General features: G+C 46.6%; 1 protein-coding gene and 1 long non-coding RNA gene across 2 annotated transcripts in view; both read right to left on the bottom strand.

Annotated features, from left to right (window-relative positions):
* Scml4 (Scm polycomb group protein like 4) overlaps nt 1-10080 on the bottom strand; it is a 100062-nt gene extending 89982 nt beyond the window's left edge. The window contains exon 1 of the mRNA XM_031347642.1: nt 9540-10080. The gene's annotated coding sequence lies outside the window, so the exon portion shown is untranslated. The remainder of the gene's footprint in view (nt 1-9539) is intronic.
* Nucleotides 10081-11452: 1372 nt separating this feature from the next.
* Nucleotides 11453-15204, bottom strand: LOC116074811. The gene is made up of 3 exons (XR_004112292.1): nt 14961-15204; nt 12001-12135; nt 11453-11564 (listed from the first exon to the last, which is right to left on the bottom strand). It is a non-coding gene; the product is annotated as an uncharacterized LOC116074811 (long non-coding RNA).
* Between the last annotated feature and the right edge of the window lie 4979 nt (nt 15205-20183).

Raw genomic sequence — 20183 nt, 5'->3', positions numbered from 1 at the left:
ATAGTAAGCATGTCTGTCACTAGGATAGCAGAGACAAGTGGTTCTCCTGTGCTAGGTGGGACAGCGCCACATGACAAGTCACTGTCCTGCAGTATAGAAAAAAAACCTCATTATTCTGAACCTATGAATAGCTTCAACTTCCATATGGACACAAAATACATCTAGCCTGTTTTCCATTCCCCGACAAAGTGCTTGAAGCTAGTACTTTATAAAGAAAAGAGGCATTTATTTGGCTTCCAGGTTTGAAGCCTGTGAAGACATGGCTCAGACAGGACCTCTGGTGAAGGCTCCCTTGACAGCGCCACCTGTGGCAGCTGACATCCTGATAGGACTGTGTGCAAAAGGAAGAGACGGCATGCAAACACAGGAAGCCGAAGCTATTCAGAGGGCCAAGCTTCCTATTTTTACACTTTTCTCTCTCAGGAACTAACGGTGGCCCCGCCAGAAACATGCTAGTCTCTTCTAAGGGCAGTCCTTCCAGTGGCCTAATCATTGGACCTAGGCCTCACTTTTTTTTTTTTATGAGACATTATCTTTTTAATATTTTTCTATTTGCTGGGCAGTGGTGGCACACGCCTGTCATGCCCACTCGTCTACTCCAGTCAAATCCAAAATATTGAGGGTAAAAGCCTGATTAAGGATAAGAGGCAATAAGGATCCAAAAGGAGTTCTATGCCTCCTGTATTCAGACAGTCGCTGGTATCCCCTAACTCAAACGTGTTCCAGATCAGTCTTTCCAATCGTCAACATGCCCTCATATTTAGGCATAAAGGTACCCCAAGAAATGAATCGTAAATGGCTAAGATTGGACATTGTTTCTTGGCCAGCACAACATTTCCAACCTATCCTAGGTTAATACCAAGCTGTCCATAGCTTGGAATCTCTCTCAAGGAATCTGCCTTGCCAGAGCTAGCAACAGAGGTCAAGCACATTCCTTAGGGCAATCCCACAATAGATAGTTCACAATAGTTAGAAATGTTTTACCTACTAGAGAGTAATGAAGGGCTTCCACTCAAGGACATTAGCTAGAAGTGTTAGGTTGGAACCTCCTAGTCATTGCCTCCAGCAGAACCAGAGAATTAGCATAGAAATACCAAATTAGCCCCAGCAGGGAGGACACCATTGCTCTTCTGCCGCTTGACAACTGGATACTTGATCTTGATCAGTAAGATCACTGGCCTTGATGTGACTGTCACCTGCCTACGTGACTCCTGTCATCTGCCCTGCTTTCTGTATACCATATAAGCCTGCTTTTCACTTTGTATAGGAGGACTCCCATTAGGACTCCCACTAGAACTCGCATGCAGGACTCGCACTTGGGGACTCGCACTGAACTCACTCACACACTGACTAGAACCAGAACTTAGATGGATTAGGACTCAGATTCATGCAGTCCGTAGTCCCCTGGGCCCAGAGCGCTTGGGCCTGGGGGATGTAGCACCAGTCTAGAGGAGATAGCTACTGCTTTAGACCCAGTGTGTTTTGGATGGCCTCAGATGTACCTTAACTGCTGAACTGCCAGATTTACCATCTCTCTTTTGCAATGACTGTAAAAGTCTGATGCCATTTTTAAGAAATACATTCAGATCCTGTACTTCATGTGTCGTCTCTGCCATCCTTTCTTCACCTACACCTTGTCGACCTGACTAGGAACCCGTTTCTCCCGCGGGTTGAGAAAGGCCCAGATGGGCCAGCCTGCGGCACATGCCCCTAATCCCAGCACTTGAGAGACAGAGGCAGGCGGATTTCTGAGTTTGAGGCCAGCCTGGTCTACAGAGTGAGTTCCAGGACAGCCAGAGAAACCCTGTCTCAAAAAAAAAAAAATTTTATATGTATTAGTGTATTGCCTGCATATGTGTCTGTCTGGGGCGTTGGAACCCTCTGGAACTGGAGTTACAGACAGTTGTGAGCTGCCATGTGGGTGCTGGGAAGTGAACTCAGTTCCTCTTGAAGTACTCTTAACCTCTGAGCCATTTCTCCAGCCCTAAGCCTCACTTCTTAATGCACCATCCTGGGGACCCAACTCCCACCCGGGAACCTCTGGGGGCGGGGGCAGGGGGAACATACTCAAGCTCACACTCTGATCTGCAGTCAGTCCCTATGCACCTGGGTTCTTTACAGACCTCTCCCTCTCTATGCCTTCACCCCTCTCTATGTTTCAGCTGGGACAGCATACCATCTTTCCTAAGCTTGCGGGTGCAAGTGGGTTATATTGTCCAGAATCTTCACGTCAGGCTTGCCACCAGCGTATTAAAAGCGTTTGTAATAAAAAGGAAGGAGGGAGGGCTCCCAGCTTTAACAACAAGGTCTCTGTGCCTCACACCGCTTTTCCAAGTTGGAAGACAGCAAGTGGTTCCTCTTGGAGGTAGGCGGGATCCGGAACAAGCCAGCCTGGCTAAGCAGGAGCAGCTGCTTTCTGGTCATGAGAGAGCTTTCTTCTCATCCGGTGAGTGAAATGCCCAGCCCATTGCTCAAAGTGGAGAAGGCAGATTACCCACAGCCATGCATTCTTCAGTAAGCTATTTAATAGAAGCTTCTGTGTCCCCTTCTGAATGACAGCTACAAAGAGCCCCTCGTGGGTTGGCATCCCGAGTGGACTGGACCAGGTATTTGTGGTGTTACGTTGTCTCCACAAATACAAACACCATCTTGTTACTGTAGACATTTACGCGTTACTGATAACTTAGCACTCGCTAAGCCCGTTTCAACGCTCTGCTTGACCCAAACCACCTTAGTAGGGAGGGCTGACTAAGAAAACCATCTCTAGGAAGAGAAAGAAGTAATAGAGTTTTCAAGGATACTCCAGTACAGATCCAGGCCACACGGGTAGGCACTCAGCTGGCTTTTGTAAGTCAAGTCTATGTGGCTTCCCAGATCTGTCCTGTGCTGTTCTGAGGGCAAGCGCGAGCACTAGGAAGACGGAGAAGTTGCTGGTAGAGGAAGCTGGGGATGTGCTGGAGGAAACAATGCCTTTGCTTACAACTAGAGTGGAAAGACAGAGGCTGCGCTGTCTGCACAGAGGCCAAGCCCTGCTCTAGGAGGCGGACCCGCACACCATGTGGGTGTCTGAGGTTTGCCTGGGGACAACAGCTCAGATTATAAGCTCTTGCGTTTAACTCTTTCTTCAGATGTCCAGTGTTTCCCCCTCAAGCGCATAGTTTTGATTGCTGTTTTTAGCCTTCTGATCCCTAAAACCGAGTGGGCTGGCTGGGAAATGGGCTTACTTGGGCTTGTGGTTCCCATACAAATGCTTCTCACCCCATCTACTGTCTGAGCTCAGGAAGAGGAAGGAATGCCGGATCCTGGGATTGGCTGCATAACGCAGGGACCAGGCAGGAAACGTCAACCTAAATCGGCCCTGGATTTGCTTACCTGGGTTTGAGGAGCCACATAACGGACTCGCAGTGCCCTCTGCTAAAATCAGCGTGGGACAGACAGGGCTCTGACCCTATGGAAATATTTTTCTTTTCGGCCTTGAAAATGGCATGTTTAGTTATAAAAATGATCTGTCCAGAAACAGTTATATGTATTTCAAATGATCATAGTTCTAATTTATTTCTCACTATCCTGGTCTCAAACAAGTTAGTAGGGATTTGGGTTCCTAACACTTGATCTGATAAGAGATTTGGAGCCCTGCTGGGGACGCACATACACACAAACACACACACACAAACACACACACATACACCACACACAAACACTCAAGAGCATGTGTACCTGCGTGCACACTTGGCCACACCCACACTAACCATAACATGCAGAGCATACACCACAATATATACCACACACACATAAACACAGGTGTACACACAGATGTACACACACAGGTGCACATGCACACATACACACAGGTACATACATGCACACACACACACACACACACACACTCACTTGAAGCAGACCTTTCTGAATGTACCTTGTCCTCACTTGGCCCCACAGCATGTCTAGTTGGTTTACCCTTTACTGGACCTGTGCCAAATGACTTCTGCCTCAGATGGAAGGCAAGGAAGTACACCATCACTGTCACCAGCAGCCACACCTCTACACATCACAGCCCACACTTAATTCCTCACTCTCCTTTCTGAAGGGACTGTATCCTCATTTGTGCCCATTAAGCCAACACATCCAAGTTCCCAACCAGGAGGGGAGGGGCCTAAGGAGCAGTGGGTCTAAGAAGGCAGCCAAGGAAAGCCAAGGAGGATGAGCCTCGGTGCTGGAGACGCCTCAGTTGAGTAGGTGAACTGACTGAGCAAGCATGAGAACCAAGTTTGGATTTCCTGCGCCCACATAACAAGCCAGGTGTGGTGACGTAAGCACTGCATCCAAGCACTAGGGGAGCAGAGACAAGAGACTTCTGGGAGCCACTGGCCAGCCAGTCTAGACAATCAGCAAGATCCAGGTTCATGAGAGACCCTGTCTCACACCTCAAGACAGCTACGGAGAAAGGCACCTGATATTAACCTCTGGTTACCACAAACACAAATACACACATGCATGCATGCCCTTGCACATACATAAACACACAAAGAATAATTCTTGCATCCGATATGGTAGTGGCCCAAAGATAGATAGGCCCAAAGGGATGCTTCGGTTACACAAACTTCTCATTTCCAAAAATCAAAAGCATGACTCCCTGCCGCCGCTGATTTCCTCCGTGTATTTCCTCTCTATTTCTTTCTTGTCTTGCCCACAGAGGCACTGGCTACCAGTCAAAACAGGATTCAAATCCTGAGGCCACCCCAGGCTGGCTTAGGGGCCAGTGCCATGGCAGAGCCTCAGATCTGGTCACTCTGAGAATACACATGGCTGGGGAATGGACCCCAGGGCATGGCTCTGGATATTAGGGACACACACATCATGTGTTTGATCCTGGTTTTCTCATTAGAGATGTATGTCCTGGGATGGCATGTAAGTAAAAGAGGAAGGAAAAAGAGAAGTCTTCCTCCCACCTATACTGTCAGCTGAGAGCCATAGGCCATTTCTCTCCAGCTGAACACTTCTTAGACCCGTTCTCTGGGGGGTCTATCCCAGCATCCTTTGCCACTTACCCATAGTGCCCTTCTCCTCCCTTCACACGGACCCCGTTGGGACAATTATTTGCTCTGCCTCACTTGCACCTGTCTGTTCACAAAATTTCTTTATGACTTTCAAGCCACGTGCATCTGTTTTTGAACCCATGAGATCTCTACATAAAATAATCAGCACAGGGAGAGAGAGGGGAGAAAGGCTTTGCCACCAAATATCCAGCTCTCAGAAGCGGAGTCGCCATCAGGGGTCTGGGCAGGCAGCATTGCCCCCTCTCAGAGCACACTGGGGCCTCTAGTCCTGGCATGCTGGTGTTCTCACTACAGCCTGGCATGCTGGTGTTCTCACTACAGCCTGGCATGTTGGTGTTCTCACTACAGCCAGCGGCACGCCTCCCTTCGTTCGCTGTTGGGACTTCTGCAGAAAGCGAGGCTGGTCTTCGTTCTCCCCGAGTCTGGCAGTAGGAATGCACAGATGCCCAAAACTCCACAAAAGTGCAACCGAAGCCCAGTCGCCTGATCTATAAATGCAGCGGTCAAAACATCACCCTCACTCACGTACTTCATAAGCCAAACTTTCTCAAAGATGGTGGCTGAGGGATTGCAGAGTTGAAGAGAGGCGGGCTGTAGGTTTGCCCCGCCAGACTCCTGTGACAACTGCAGCTGCCCAAGAGAAGAGAAGCTACACCAGAGAGGCCTGCCTGGAGAGCCAAGGGCACAATTCCCTGGCTTCGGGGAGAGGGTGGGGGGACACCAGGACTCCGTGGTATGACTTTTTAGTTTAGTACAAACTCAGGACTGCCCCTGGGTGATACATTCCTTTCTTCTCTGAAAGATTAACCCAAGCTGTAACCGCCCCACAATTGGAAGAGTGTTGTCTCCTTCATTGTGGCTAAAGGGCTCTCTCCTGGTTGCAGGCAGCTGATTTATTCCAAAAGGCTCACCTGACTGAAGGTACTTTTGTCTCGGTGGGAACTGTCTAGACCTAGACAGTAGCATCCCAGGCTGACCAAAAGAGTGTGCGTGTGGGTGCGTGCGTGCCATTTTGCTGGGGTCTCCTCTGAGATGTGGAGGGCTGGCTCCTATTCCCAGTAGCCATCACTATGGATAAATCAGCCAAATTGCAAACCCCAGGGGGCCACTGAAAAAGGTTTCCCACCTGCACTCCCCCCTCAAGTCTCCAGCTAAGTCTTCGCTGATCCACCCGCGCAAGCTTGCAGGGATGGAGGGGAACACACCCTCTCTCCAGAACTGAAACCGAGATAAACCCAACGTGAATGAAGCCGGGAGCTGTGCTTTACGCCTGCAAACCATAATTCATCACCATGGCATCCAGCCAGAAGAATGAGGTTTGCCGAGGGAAAAGGTAGAAACGGGGAAAATGAAGAGAGAGAAAACGTAACTAATTCGAATGAAACCCAAATATTCCGAGCTACTCTGGGTCTCAGAGATTTCACCAGGATTTGAGTGATCTTAATGGTCTTTGAGCCACAACTGAAAATGCCACAATAGATATTTGAATTAAAAATCACTAGCTTTGCCAAGAGACCAATTGTTAAAAATTGGCAGCATTCCAAAGAACTTAGCAGGCAGCATACTGCCCGGGGCTCGGAGAATCGCTAATTCTAGAGAAAGTTAATTATCACCTTATTGATAAAAGGATAATTTTTAAAGCTTGTAGTATGGCTTTTGTGTCTCATTAATTAAAATTTAGAGTAATTTACTAGACACCCTGGCGGCTTCTGTAACTTTATATTTGTACCAAATCATCTGATTTTTCTTCCTCCTAAGAACCATTTGAATCCCCCCTTCACCTGTCTCTGAAAGCAACAAAAACATTTTAAAAGGAGAAATGTGTAAATCTCAAAGTCTCTTGAGAGACTTCGAGATTAAGACATAAAATATCCAAAGAAACTTTTTTTTTTAAAGCTTTCTCAGAAACACTGAATTTGACCATCAATAGAAAGAAGCCTATGCGCTCACACCTGACAGGAACCCGTTCTCATAAACGTCACTCCTGAAACAGGAAAACGATTTTACACTTCTCTCAAGGTCTGTCTTCATCCTCACCCCACATCCACTCTCAAATCAAATCTAAGAAGATGAAACAGGAGGAATCTGGAATTCTGATCTAGATTCTGGAGCTCCTAGCTCTACTTCTGAGCTAGGAGCCCACAGCCTGGCTACCCAGAGGCCATGGGATGCTGACGCTTTCAGAGGGAGCTGCCTGTTCTGGAGTATGCCTCACAAGGGGTGCGTCTTACAAGGGTGCGTGCATGTTGTGTGTGATATGCCCTTGGCTCCGACAAAACTGTAGACAGACCTAAGAAACACTCTGAATTTTGTGTTCCATGCCCCGCTTTCCAACAGAAAAGCTATTCTTCAGTGAGCATTCCTTGTTATATTTCCTTAAACTTGGTGCAGTTAAACATTTGAGATCCAGAATTAAGATTAAAAAGAAACAAATAAAAACCACCATGTTATGAAAAGTTTAAGGCAATCTGGTCATGATTTTCCAGCCGTTTAGTTAAAAAAAAAAATTAAAACTTCTGTCTTTGTCCTTCGGGGTATTGTTCAAATTTTTATCACACACCAGCAGTATTGAATATATTAAGTCTTTTTTTTTTTTTTTTTTTTTTTTGAGTTGGCAAGATCAAAGTGGAGGAGTTGAGGTGACAACATTTGAGTTCGGCTTGTTGCCCGGAAGCTGATCGCCTGTGACCTCCAACCTTCAGCACCACAACCAGAACCAGAAAGTGAAACTACCATTGGTCTTGCAGAGATCAGTGACGGGAGAAAGACTGTGCAGGAGGAAGCCAAACTTACCCGCTCGGTTTTTTTTGTTTGTTTTTTTGTTTTTTTTTTTTCCTGTCTTATTATTGCTCATATACAACTTTTAAGAAAATCAAAGTAATTTTGGTGACACAGGTAAGAAATTTAAATGTGGTAAAACTACTAAAATTTGGGATTTTGTTAGTTCTGTGTTTCTTCTTATGACACAAGTCAGACAGGCAGATTTGGAGAAGGTTCCTACACACACACACACACATGCGCGCGCACACACAATGCTAAGAGTGAGAGAAAAACATTCACGTTTTAAAAATAGTTGACAGCTATATTTAAAGGTAGATTGTAAAGCTACCAAGCGGCTTCTCTGCATGGGGCATCTATGTCTACATTTTAGCTACAGTTTGATGGCCACTCAGTGCTAGTTTCTAGGTAATTGCCACCCAGTAGCTGTTACTCAGATGGACTGAGCCGTTTCTACCAAGCAACAAACACAAAACGTTCCATAAAAATACTGTCTAAATTGGGCACTTTCTCTTCTACAGTCATCTCTCCACTTCTACGAGTTCAACGGACATTCCGTTTTGTTTTGTTTTCAATGAGAAGAAAGTCTTGAGGAAGGAAAGGCATCTATGTCTCTCACCCTTCCAAAAAAAAAAAAATCGTTACTTGACTGAGAAAGGAATTAAAAACACGGAAGACACAGCAACCACATCTGGATCATTTTTCAAGTATCCCAGCTACAAAGCTCCATTTCTTAGAGAGCTGCTAGAGCTGTTGATGGTCTCAGCCCTTTAGAGAAATGTCATGACCCTAGAAAGACAACACAGCAAGCCGCCTCTGGCTTATTGTCACAAATAACAGTAAGAACTTAGACTCAAATGCACCAATGATGAGTTAAAACTGCTAATTCAGCAGTCCGCTCCACACCCACTGGTTCTGTCCCCCTACAGAGCAACCTGTAAATGACACCTGGGGCTGCAGTCAGAAGCTAGTTTGGGTCACATAGGGCTGTATGGGGGAAGGAGGCAACTTTGTCTTTGAACTTGGGAAAACTCCGAACATTCTATACTAACCTGTTAGTTTTTTCCTCCTAAAAAACTAACAGCAGGAACTTGCAAACAATTCATACTATCCTTATCTATGACTGGCAAATTAGCAGCCAACAAAAACACATGAAATATACCATCTGCAACATTCGACATAAGTAAATAAAATTCAACTTAAAAACAAATGCTTGGTGAGTGCTTATATCACAGCCAATTTTAATAGTTTTAGGTAAATATTTGTAACCTAAACCATACTACAGTTTTTAAATTAATAAAACAAAATAAGACAAAATTATTATTAGGAAAAAAAACATGTTTATGCTTGTAAAAAATAAAAACTTTGCACATATTTACATGCAGAATTAAAGAGAGGTTAAGTATATATACATATATATATATCTCAAAATGGTTATAAACTGTATATAAACTGTATGTTTCTATTTTACATATTCCCTTGAGATATAGTTAAGAAATCAAACATTGTATTTTGCATGCTAGGACCCGAAGTTTACCCGCCTGACTCAGTAGTTTTAGCACAAGACACTTGTGCATTGCCCTAGGGGCAGGCATGCAAACCCTCCCAAATAAACTCAAGCAGGTAACCTGTTGTGCTGACGGCCTGAAGAGAAGGAGCCGCACAATGTGTCACAGCGTACCCTCCAGCACGCGTCTCCCTTACCTACAGCTTGGTCACAGAGCCCCGATCAGGGTGCTGCTGAGGTCGGAGTGTTGGCTTAGAAGACAGGTGACTTCCTGCACATGCACTGCGAGTATGGCACAAGCAGCTATCTTCCACGGTGTGCTTATGCCTCACAGCTAGTCGCCAGCAGCCCTGCTCGGCCGCTGCAAACATCTCATTAGACTAATGCATTCAGCCCAGGCAGAACACTCGATTTACCATAGCTACAGCAGTGAATTTCCATTACGATGACAGCTTCAACCACATCATGTCCGGAAAACCAGCCAACCGCTGGCTTCTAAAGAACACACACACATTTTTTATGCAGAAAGCGAGGACTCGTGTGTGTGTGTGTGTGTGTGTGTGTGTGTGTGTGTGTGTGTGTGTGTGTATGGTGTTTCTTTCCTATGTACAGACCAGCTAAGAGAAATCAACAGCGCAGCTTTTTGTGAACAGGAGCTACCGGGTAATGACACCTCTGCTTCTTAGATAGTTACTTCCTTGTAATAAACTGAATTATGTCACAATAGTCAGAATGGGTGTTTCCTGCATTTCAGTTTTCATTACCCCTCCTCCGTTGCCATAGAAACCAGACTGTAACATCATCTCTTTGTCCCAGTCCTGCAGCAGTGAGGGCCACACCAGGCTTGTAAGACTATTGCGATCTGACAAGGCTAATGTTTGGCTTTGGGGGAAAAGAAAAAGAAAGAAAAAAGAAAGAACAATGCTATTCCAACAGAAAGCCTGTGTGTTGTCAGAGGTGTGTGTACCTATACTGGCGACACACCGTGGCTGTACCTGTCAGCTCGAGAGCTGCCTATCCTATGTTTGATGCCACACGGCTCCACATCTGTGTATGCACATCTGGAAGTGTTTCTCCATGCCCTAACACACTTGGGACCTGCCTGGGGAAGGGCTGCTGTCTCTCTCCTCTGTACCCACTGCCTGTCCACTAAACCAGCTTATACCAGGAAAGGCACCTTTTCTCTTCCCTCGTTATAGAGTGAGTCGAGGTTCACCAGCTTCATTCATCTGGGGAAATGAGGTCTGCCTCAAGCATCTCTCACACGATGCCTGGTCTACAAATACAGGCTGTCTACCGGGCATGCTTTGTAGCCAGAACTGACCATTAGCTAAGCTAATTTGGAAGGTCTGGGTCACAGCTTAGCCAGTAACTGAGAATATGGAAAATTAAAAAGGACCTACAATTTGAATGTGTGTGCAGTCTGAAGTAAATTTGTCCCCTCCAATTAAGTAGATACAGGAAATTGTTGATTTTGAAGTCAAAGCATTATCCTTATTAAAAAAGAAGAAATTCCCCGGGTGGCATGTATCCTTTCTGCCTATTAGGCTGCCTGCCATGGCACTGATTCCTCTGCCCCAAGGTGGTTCCCATGCTGGCCCTGGCCCAGCTTGGATGGCAATCTCTATGCCTACCAAGTACCATAAAAAGTCACACATTTGTACCGACAGTGTAGTACATGTCCCCTTTGACACCCAAGGGCATCAAAGGCTGAGTTAGTGAAACAAGATTGGCCCAGAGAAGCTCTCAATAAATTTCTATTTTACAAAAGATACAGACAGTTTGGCCCACATAGAAATTATTATGGTCATGAGAGACAAACTTTGGGCTGAAATTCATGATGTAGACATGGAAAAGTAACATGTTCACAACAAAGTCCAGATTCACGCGGTTAAGGAGGTGGATGGGAACAGTCACAGAGCCCTCTCCTCATGGAGAGACCTTAGAGGAGGTGGTGTGCCACTGACCTACAACAACTCTTTTCGACTTGTATTTAAACTGTCAAGGGTTTTGGCCTAGGAAAATAAATATATTATAAAACTGAAGGGGAAAAGTAAAAATGAAAGAAGAGGAGGAAGAGAAGGGATCCACACCTTACTTCATTTATCTGTTGAATTTTGATGTTTTGTTTTATTCAGGAAAATTCAGTCTTGGAAGTTTCATTTCGGAGGGGATGTGTTTGTAATTCCGTATAACTGACTTCATTTAAAGAAGAAAGGGGCCTAAGGAAGAAGACGAGAAGGAGAAAAGAAATTAGAAGCCAACCAAGTGTGACCTGCACATCTGTGATGTCAGCATTCAGGAGCCTGAGGTAGAAGGGAATGGGCCAGCATGGGCTACATGGTGGGTCTCGGGGCAACCTCAGCTATAAAGCAAGGCACTGTGGAAAGGGGAGAGCACGAGGGCCTGATGGATGGTTTCAATGTGGCCTGCGCCAAGTTCCAGCCACAGCTGCGGTCATACAGTTTCACACAGTGTGCCACTGAAGGGCACCTTAGATGAACTTGGGTAACTGGTGTTCAATTGAATATGGCTCTTTCAACAAATAAACTCAACGTTTCTTAAGGAATCAAACCCCATAAGAGAAAAGGCTTTGGTAGACTTTTACTCCAAAGAACTTTGGCTTTTCTTCCCCAGGAAGCCCCGAGGGGCTCTGACCCTAATCTGCATGCTCCGTCTTCACGCAGTGTCCATGTGCTTGGTCCTTGAGCCAGGTGTGTCTGGGTTGCTGCTTCGCCACTCCATGGGACAACTTGGCAGTCACACACGACCTTGAAATTAACTAAAGCTGACCTAGAATATTTAAATATATATTACTGAGATTAACTGTATGTGCATGCAAGCATGTTACTCAAATTCCTTTCTTCCTAATGATCACCACAGGCCTTAAGTTACCAATATTTTACAAAAAATATTAAATGTTTTTGTTTATTCCAAGAAAATCTTAAGTTAAGCATGTAAGAGAAAAAAAAAATTGTGGGATGGCAAGTATTAGCCAAAGGATTTTTAAAAGGCAAAGTGTCCTCTTCCTCCCCCTCTTCCCTCTCCTCTTCTCCTCCTCTTCCTCCTCTTCCTCCTCCTCCTCCTCCTCCTCCTCCTCCTCCTCCTCCTCCTCTTCCATCATAACTCTAATCTTGAGTATCTCTGGATGACCACCAAAATGCTCAGGCTGGGCTGGGAAGCTAGCTCTGTGGATAAAGTGCATGCATGCTGCATAAGTATCAGAGTTCAGATCCCAAAACCTCACAGAAATGCCAGGCAGGTGTGGTGTGGTCTGTCCACAATCCCATCATGATCAGGAAGCAGAGACAGGATCCTGGCACAAGCTGGCTAACTGGATTATGTGAGTCAGAGCGTTCCAGGCTCATCAATTGAGACTCTGCCATTGTAAATAAAGTAGAGGGATCAAAGAAGATGCCTAGTGTCAACCTCTGCTCTAGCCATCACACATGTGTCAACACACACACACACACACACACACACACACACACACACACACACACTGCTTAGGGCATTCCACCATGCTCTTTTTTAAAAAGAGTTATTTTTATATATGGGTACTTTGTCTGCATATACATCTGCATACCAGAAGACAGCATCAGACAGCTGTGAGTGGCCATGTGGGTGCTGGGAATTGAACTCTAGACCTTCAGAAGAGCAGTGCTTATACTCTTAACCACTGAGCCATCTCTCCAGGCCCTACCCACCTTGCTCTTTTCTGAGCTCTGGTTACATTTCTCTCTCAGGGCACAGGCAGCGCATTGCAAACAAACATCGCTTGCTTGATGGGTAGCAAGAGGCAATGAAGGGAGCAGGGTTCCCTTTTGGGGATCACCCCTATCATTCTGCTAGCTTTGATGAAGACGTCATCCATATCAAGAGCAACCTTTGCCCAGAGAGATAGGGTTTCCCGACACAAGCTTCAGGCTGAGAGGATTCTGCTGCAGGCAGGGTGTTGACATTATGGTCTATACACATAGCCGTTCTAAGGATATATGTGACATTTACTGAAGGACCGCTGCTCCATAGAGTCCAACCCCAGTGTGGTGGTTTGAATACGCTTGGCCCAGGGAGTGACACTATTTGGAGGTGTGGCTTGCTTGGAGTAGGTGTGTCACTGTGGGTGTGGGCTTTGAAACCCCCATCTTAGCTGCCTGGAAGCCAGAGTCTTCTGCTAGCAGTCTTTGGAACAAAAGCTGGAAGTCTCAGCTCCTCCAGCCCCACATCTGCCAGGATGCTGCCATGCTCCTGCATTGATGATAATAGACTGAACCTCTGAACCTGTAAGCCAGTTCCAATTAAATGTTGTCCTTTATAAGAGTTGCCTTGGTCATGGTGTCTGTTCACAGCAGTAAAACCCTAAGACACCCAGCAATCTTGGAAAAGACAGGTGTTGGTCCCACTCCACAGATCAGGAAAAAAAATGAGCCTTGAGGATGTTAAGCAAATTGCCCAAGAGCTCAGAAGTGATGGACAGCTTTGCCCAGGCATTTGTTTCTAAGACACAGCAGTTAATTGATCTGTCACACAGCTTCCTGGCACTGCCTCTCCTTCCAGCCCTTTAGGAACCCAATGACCTTGGTCAAATTACTGCCTTGCTTTAAGACTGGAAATGAGACTGGGCACTATGCTGTCTTTGTGAGCCCATATGGGTCTAACATTCTACAACCCTAAAAAATCAGTCGTTCTCTCTACCAGGCTTGATAGATCAGCACTTTAGGTTGAAGGACGTGTGGCTTACTGTGGCTCTGGTTGTGATTAACAAGAGACAAAAGGTACTCTTTCGGGCGGGCGGTGTGGCTCAGTGGTTGCCTATACACTGAGCATGTGCCAGGCTTGGAGATTGATCCCCAGTACTGCAAAAGGAAAAGCTCATTCTTTCTAATAGAATAAGACCTAATGAATGGAGATATCCGTCTGACAGCTTGAGGAAGTTTTGATTTGTCTTTTTGAGACAGATTCTTTCTATGTAACCCTGACTGACCTTGAACTCAGAAAGCCACCTGCTTCTGCCTCCTAGGTATTGGGATTAAAGGTATGCACCACCATGCCCACGGAGGGAGATTTAAAGAAGACAGCTCACAAACAAGAAGGAGAGGGTGCCGGGATGTGGGGTTGCTTTGGACCGCGGGGATGTGGGGTTGCTTTGGACGGTCCACAGCAGCTGACTGAGATCTGCCTCCTGCTCTAGCAGAAGCATGCTTTCGCCAGATGCAGATTGATTTCTGCGAATGTTACATTTGGAATTCCGGAAACCTTTCAGAGGGTTTATAAATGCTCGGGGCCCCAGAGAGGCGGTGGATGGGTGGGGAGAATAAAAGCGTTTCTTTAGGGAGGTTGGCTGTGTTTTGTTAGTAGCCTTGTCACAGAAGAGACAAGAGAAATTAAAATCAGGGATTTTCCTAATTCCTCTCTCCCCTCTCCTTTCTCCCTTCTCCTCTTGTTTTCTTCCTAGCTAGTGTAGGGGGGATGAAGCCAGGGTGGGGAAAAGAAAAACCCACAAAGTAGCAAAGGCCAGCTCCAGAAGAGGGGCTGAAAGAAAGCTAAGAGACACCAGGCAAAGAGTGCTGTGACATGCTGACATTGAGACTTGTCACAGGCACTGCCACTGCGGTTACCTGCACAAGATCAGCTATAGCTGCCCAGCGGCCACATGTACGAATGGGTTTTCTGGAATGGGGTCAAGGTCCTGAAACATAATTTTGGGGTACCAGAACTGTGGGAAGGGTTTGTAAAAATTAGACTAACATATGGCTGTGTTATCAGTCCGCCATCTTTCATTCAATTCTCATTGTTACAAGCAAACAGGTAGCTTAGGTAAGGCAAAACCCCTCCCCCAAGTTCGTCAGCAACTTGGCCCAATCAGCAACTTCTTCAGTCTCTGGAGGCGGGACTTCTGACGTAACTGGAACTTGGAGAGAGGCGTGGCAATTAGCAGGAGGTGGGCAGAGAGGTGTGGTTATCTGTGGCAAGGCGGGGTCTGAAGAATCAACCCTCAGCTGAAGGAGGGTCACAATCAGCCAGCATCCCAACAGGCAGCAGGCGGTGGGCTCAGTGGGCTAGTAACAGAGACAAAGATGACATTGTTAGCTTCAGGGCAGGCCTCACAGACCTGTTGCCAAGACAACAGCCACCATATTCCCAGAATCCATTGGGCTCACCTCCCACCTTTATCTGTGACCACCGTGTCTCTCTCTCTCTCTCTCTCTCTCTCTCTCTCTCTCTCTTTCTCCTTCCCTCCTCCCTCCCCCTTCTCTCTCTTTGCTGCCACCCTGTCTCTCTCTCTCTCCCAAAAAAACCTCTTACATGTGGAACTGTGTGGGCTTAGTGTGTGCTGTGTCCAGATGCGAGCTGCTATTCTAACACATCATTTGGTGCCAAAACCCAGGAACTTGGCTGCGGAGTGCTGCAGCGGGGCCCGGCAGAGGTGATGAGATCACAGCCACCTGGACAGGCCGCACCACCGACCACAGCCGGTAATTGCGGCTGCTGTACCTCGTGGAGTGTGCACGGGGGTTCGAGACCCCTTCAGCTTGCTGCTACGAGAATCTCCCCAGCCAAACTGCAGCGCGATGCAGGACATACAAACTTCTACCACTCAAGCTGTGCTGCCCTGGCCTATCTTGCAGGGCTAGCTTCTGCTGGGGCCCACACCTATCCATTCAGTCCCACGTTTCTATTTACCAGTTTGCTATTATTCTCACACAGCGGCATATTAGTTGTTGGTAGGATCCGTCAACGGGAGGGCCTCTAGTTTCCCAGATAGGGTCTGGCCAGCTTTTTTTCTGGGGACTAAGGGATTGGCATCTATAGTCACACCTCCCAGCTGACATACGAGTTAGGACATCAACCCTTTGGGTGACCATTCCCTCGAAAGCAGCTCTCACCCCCTTCCTCTTCCAGGCTCGTGCAGCCATTTAAAGAAATCCCTGGCACCAAGTACCAGGCTCTTTCCACAGTAAACCTGGGGCTTACTGGTAGCCTCTAGGGGGCCCCTGTGATGACTTGGGCCACTAACCTGGCTGATTTCTTTTTGGTTTTTGGACTGATCTCGGGACGCTGGTACAAACAGTCCAATAATCCCCCAATGGGTGCTGTGATATCTTCAGACAGACTTCCAGGCACCCCACTGGGATGTCTCCTGAAAAATCTCAAATCTTTGAAGCTAATGCCTGACTTGAAGGCATCAAAATTGATATACCTCTGAAATAAGGTCTGGATTCAATACCAGCTAGATGGGCATTTAAAAGGGCCATCTAATGGCTCCCTAGATCCAACTATTTTAAGGGATCTTAGTACAAACTGCCAGAGAACTGGTAAATGGAAAGAGGTCCCCTATGTCCAAGCATTCATTCTATCTTCACTCCAATCCCTCCCTGCGCTCTTCTTGTTCCCCAACCCAACTTCTCTTAGCCATGAAATCTACACAACCTCCACTAGAGGAAGCTACAATGCTAGATCCAGCTAATGAACCACCCCCTTTTCACCACAGACCTCTCTCCACGCTGCTGAAAATCCAAACTGCTGCCTCAGTTTCTCCTCCTCACCAGGATGCCCCAGAGCCTGCTATCTCTATCTCTCAAGACCCCTCCCCTTCTTCCATGCCAGCTTCAGGTCGCTCCAAATGTCCCACATTGGCAGCTTATCTTCACCCCTCCTGTCACCCACTCTAAGGCCACAGCCAACCCCCCAAGTCCTTCCTCCCCAGAGACCCAGCATCAGTCCTTCCTCTAAGAGAAGTTGCTGGGGTAGATGGCCTTGTCAGAATACATGTTCCTTTCTCACTTAGTGAACTTTCTCAAATAGAAACAGGCTGGGTTCCTATACTTCTAACTCTTCCAAGTTTATTAAAGAGTTCCAGTATATCACTCAGTCTTATAGCTTGACTTTCCATGATGTTCACATGATTCTTACTAATAATTTGTTTTCAGATGAACACAGACAAGTCTGGGAAGAGGCAAAAGTGCATGCAGATGGAATTCACCAACAGATGGTACATATCCAGTTGGCTCTGAGACAGTGCCAGACCAGGATCCCCGGTGGAATTACAGATCCACAGGTGGTATTTTAGGCAGGGACAGGTTTGTTACATGCCTTCTGGCCAGTCTTAGAAAAGTGGCCTTAAAGCAGTACATTTTGAAGAACTCTAAGAGGTTGTCTAGGACAAGCAGGAGAATCCATCTCAATTTTTAGAATGCCTTATAAAGGCTTTATTACAGCATACCAATCTGGACCCTGAAAACCCAGAAGGTAAGCAACTTCTGATGACCTACTTCTTTTCCCAGAGCTACCCCGTCATAAGAGCTAAACTTAAAAAACTGGAGATGGGACCCCTATCTCCACAGGCAGAAGTCTTAGCTCTGGCCTTCAAAGTGTACCATGGGAGAGATGACAAAGTCCGCAAACAAAAATACCATATGCTGGCAAAGGCTGTTCGACCAGCCCCAGCCACTGCACCAGACTCATGATCTCCTAAGACTCAGAGACCACCAGGTACCTGTTATAAATGTGGTCAAAAAGGTCACTGGGAAAAAGCTTGCCCTAACCTCCACAAGCCAAGGGGGTCATGCCCTAGGTGCCATTAAGAAGGACATTGGGCTGTCGATTGCCCTCATGTTACTCAGAATTGGGGAACATCACTCCCAGATAACCCTCCAGCTGATCTCAGCTTAGCTATGGCCAACTGAGGAGGCCTGAGCTCCCCTGACCTGACCACTGCCATCACTAGCAGAGAGCCCTGGGTAGATATCATGGTATGTGGGCAGCCCATCTCCTTCCTCTTGGACACTGGAGCCACTTACTTGGTCCTGACAGAGTTTTGGGGACCCACTTCTCCTTCTCATTTTCCTATTGTCAGGGTAGGAGGACAACCTTACTTCCCTCTCCAGACCTTACCACTTAGTTGCATTTTTAGGGGTGTACCTCTCACCCATTCCTTTTTGGTAGTGTCAACATGTCCTGTCCCCTTATTGGGAGGGGATCTTCTAGCTAGGCTGGGAGCCTCTATTTCCTTTGCTCCCCACATTCGCCTAAACCAAGGCTCTCCAGCAATTCCTCTCCTCCTTCTAGCCAGCCAACCTACTAACACTACCATGTTATTTCCTTTACCAGCTTCTCAGGTAGATCCCCAAATCTGGGACATCCAGACCCCCTCTGATGCTAAATACCCTTCTCCCATTGTCATCCAATTACTGGACTCTACCAGGCACATAACCCAAGCTCAATACCCTCTCTCTCTCCAGAGCCTCAGGGGACTTAAGCCTATTATTTCTGACCTCTTGAGGAAAAAAAACCAAAAAACTCCTTCACTCCACCTCTTCCCCCTTTAACACCCCTATACTAGCAGTTAAGAAGCCTAATGGTAACTATTGCCTGGTTCAAGACTTCAGGTGCATTAATTCTGCACTGATTCCTCTCCATCCTGTTGTGGCTTCTTTCCTGTTACACACTTCTTCCCACTATCCCCTCGGGGACTTCCCATTTCTCAGTCTTAGATCTCAAGGATGCATTCTTCTCTATCCCTCTAGATGCCCAGTCACAGAACATATTTGCCTTTACCTGGACAGATCCTGATACCCACTTTTCTACCTTTACCTGGACTGTTCTACCTCAGGGATTCCGGGACAGCCCACACCTATTTGGTCAGGCCCTGATGCCAGCAGACATGAAAGAGTGTGGCCACACATTAGAGACCTTGTGGGGAATGGTGGGACATGGGGGCTTCTGGGAGAGTTGGGAGGGTGAGTCCTGGTGCTCAAGATGCACTGTTTACGGGTAGGAAATTGTCAAAAGATAAATAAAAGATATTATCCTACTTTTTAAAATTGAATGTCATAGAGCATAGAGCAATAGGAAGAGAGATTCATAACACATTTGCTGAGGAAACTGCAGGTGGGAAAGTAAGACGCAGAATTGAGTTTTATTTTGAAAAAAGAATGATTTATAAAATGTGGAAGAAGTATTAGTAGTGATGATTTATTGGTGGTGAAATTGTGAGTAATTTTCATGCTTTTACTTTTATATTTTCCACAAAGCAGCCCCACTTGTTCTGTGCTAACAGGGCCTTGAGTGGAGTCATCCATTGTCAGGGACAGAATCGTTCCTTGTCATGTTAGGAAATGCACTTACACTTCTCATAAATCTTGCTTTGCCTTGTTTGAGACAAGGCCTCACGGTGGCTGGCCTGGGACTATTGATTTAGACCAGGGTGACTTGGAACGCCTAGAGATCTGTCTGTCTCCTCCTCCCAAGGGTTTGCATTAAAGATTTGCACCACCACACCCCCAGAACTCATAAACCACTCTTAAAATAAAAACATTCGTTTCCTGCAAGGTGGAGCACGTCGGACAAGAGCCTAAGCTAACCTGACGACTGTTATGGTGTCTTCTGCTCTAGGATTCCTTTCAGGCAGAACCCTGGAGTCCTGGGAGGGCTCGGGGCACTGAGCACAGGCAATATACAGAGGGGTCATCCTGGAATGGTGAAACCTGGTGTCAAATTAAGTACTAAAGAAAGTTGAGAGTGGAGTGGAGAGAAAACAAATCCCATCTAAGGAAAGGGTTGTTCCTTCAGATGCTGCTGGACCCAAAACGTGGTCCCTTCAGACGGGCCTCCTCTCCGTGGCTCTGAGCTCCACACCTTGGCCAACATTAGGGATCATTTTAGCAGAAATACTGACCTTGAAGTTTGACAGTTGGGTGGATGCACAGCCCAGACTCTCTCCTTTTGAGGCAGAATCTGGCCTGTAAAGGGCTGTAAAGTAAGGGACACCACTCTAGGACTGTACTTTGGTCATTGAGTCTATAAATTCCAGTGTTGAAGGACAGGTCCTACTCTAAGCT

The sequence above is a fragment of the Mastomys coucha genome, unplaced genomic scaffold (assembly GCF_008632895.1).
Source record: "Mastomys coucha isolate ucsf_1 unplaced genomic scaffold, UCSF_Mcou_1 pScaffold3, whole genome shotgun sequence".
NCBI classification, from domain to species: domain Eukaryota; kingdom Metazoa; phylum Chordata; class Mammalia; order Rodentia; family Muridae; genus Mastomys; species Mastomys coucha.
Note: the sequence above shows the minus strand (reverse complement) of the source record. Positions and strands in the feature narration are given on the sequence as shown.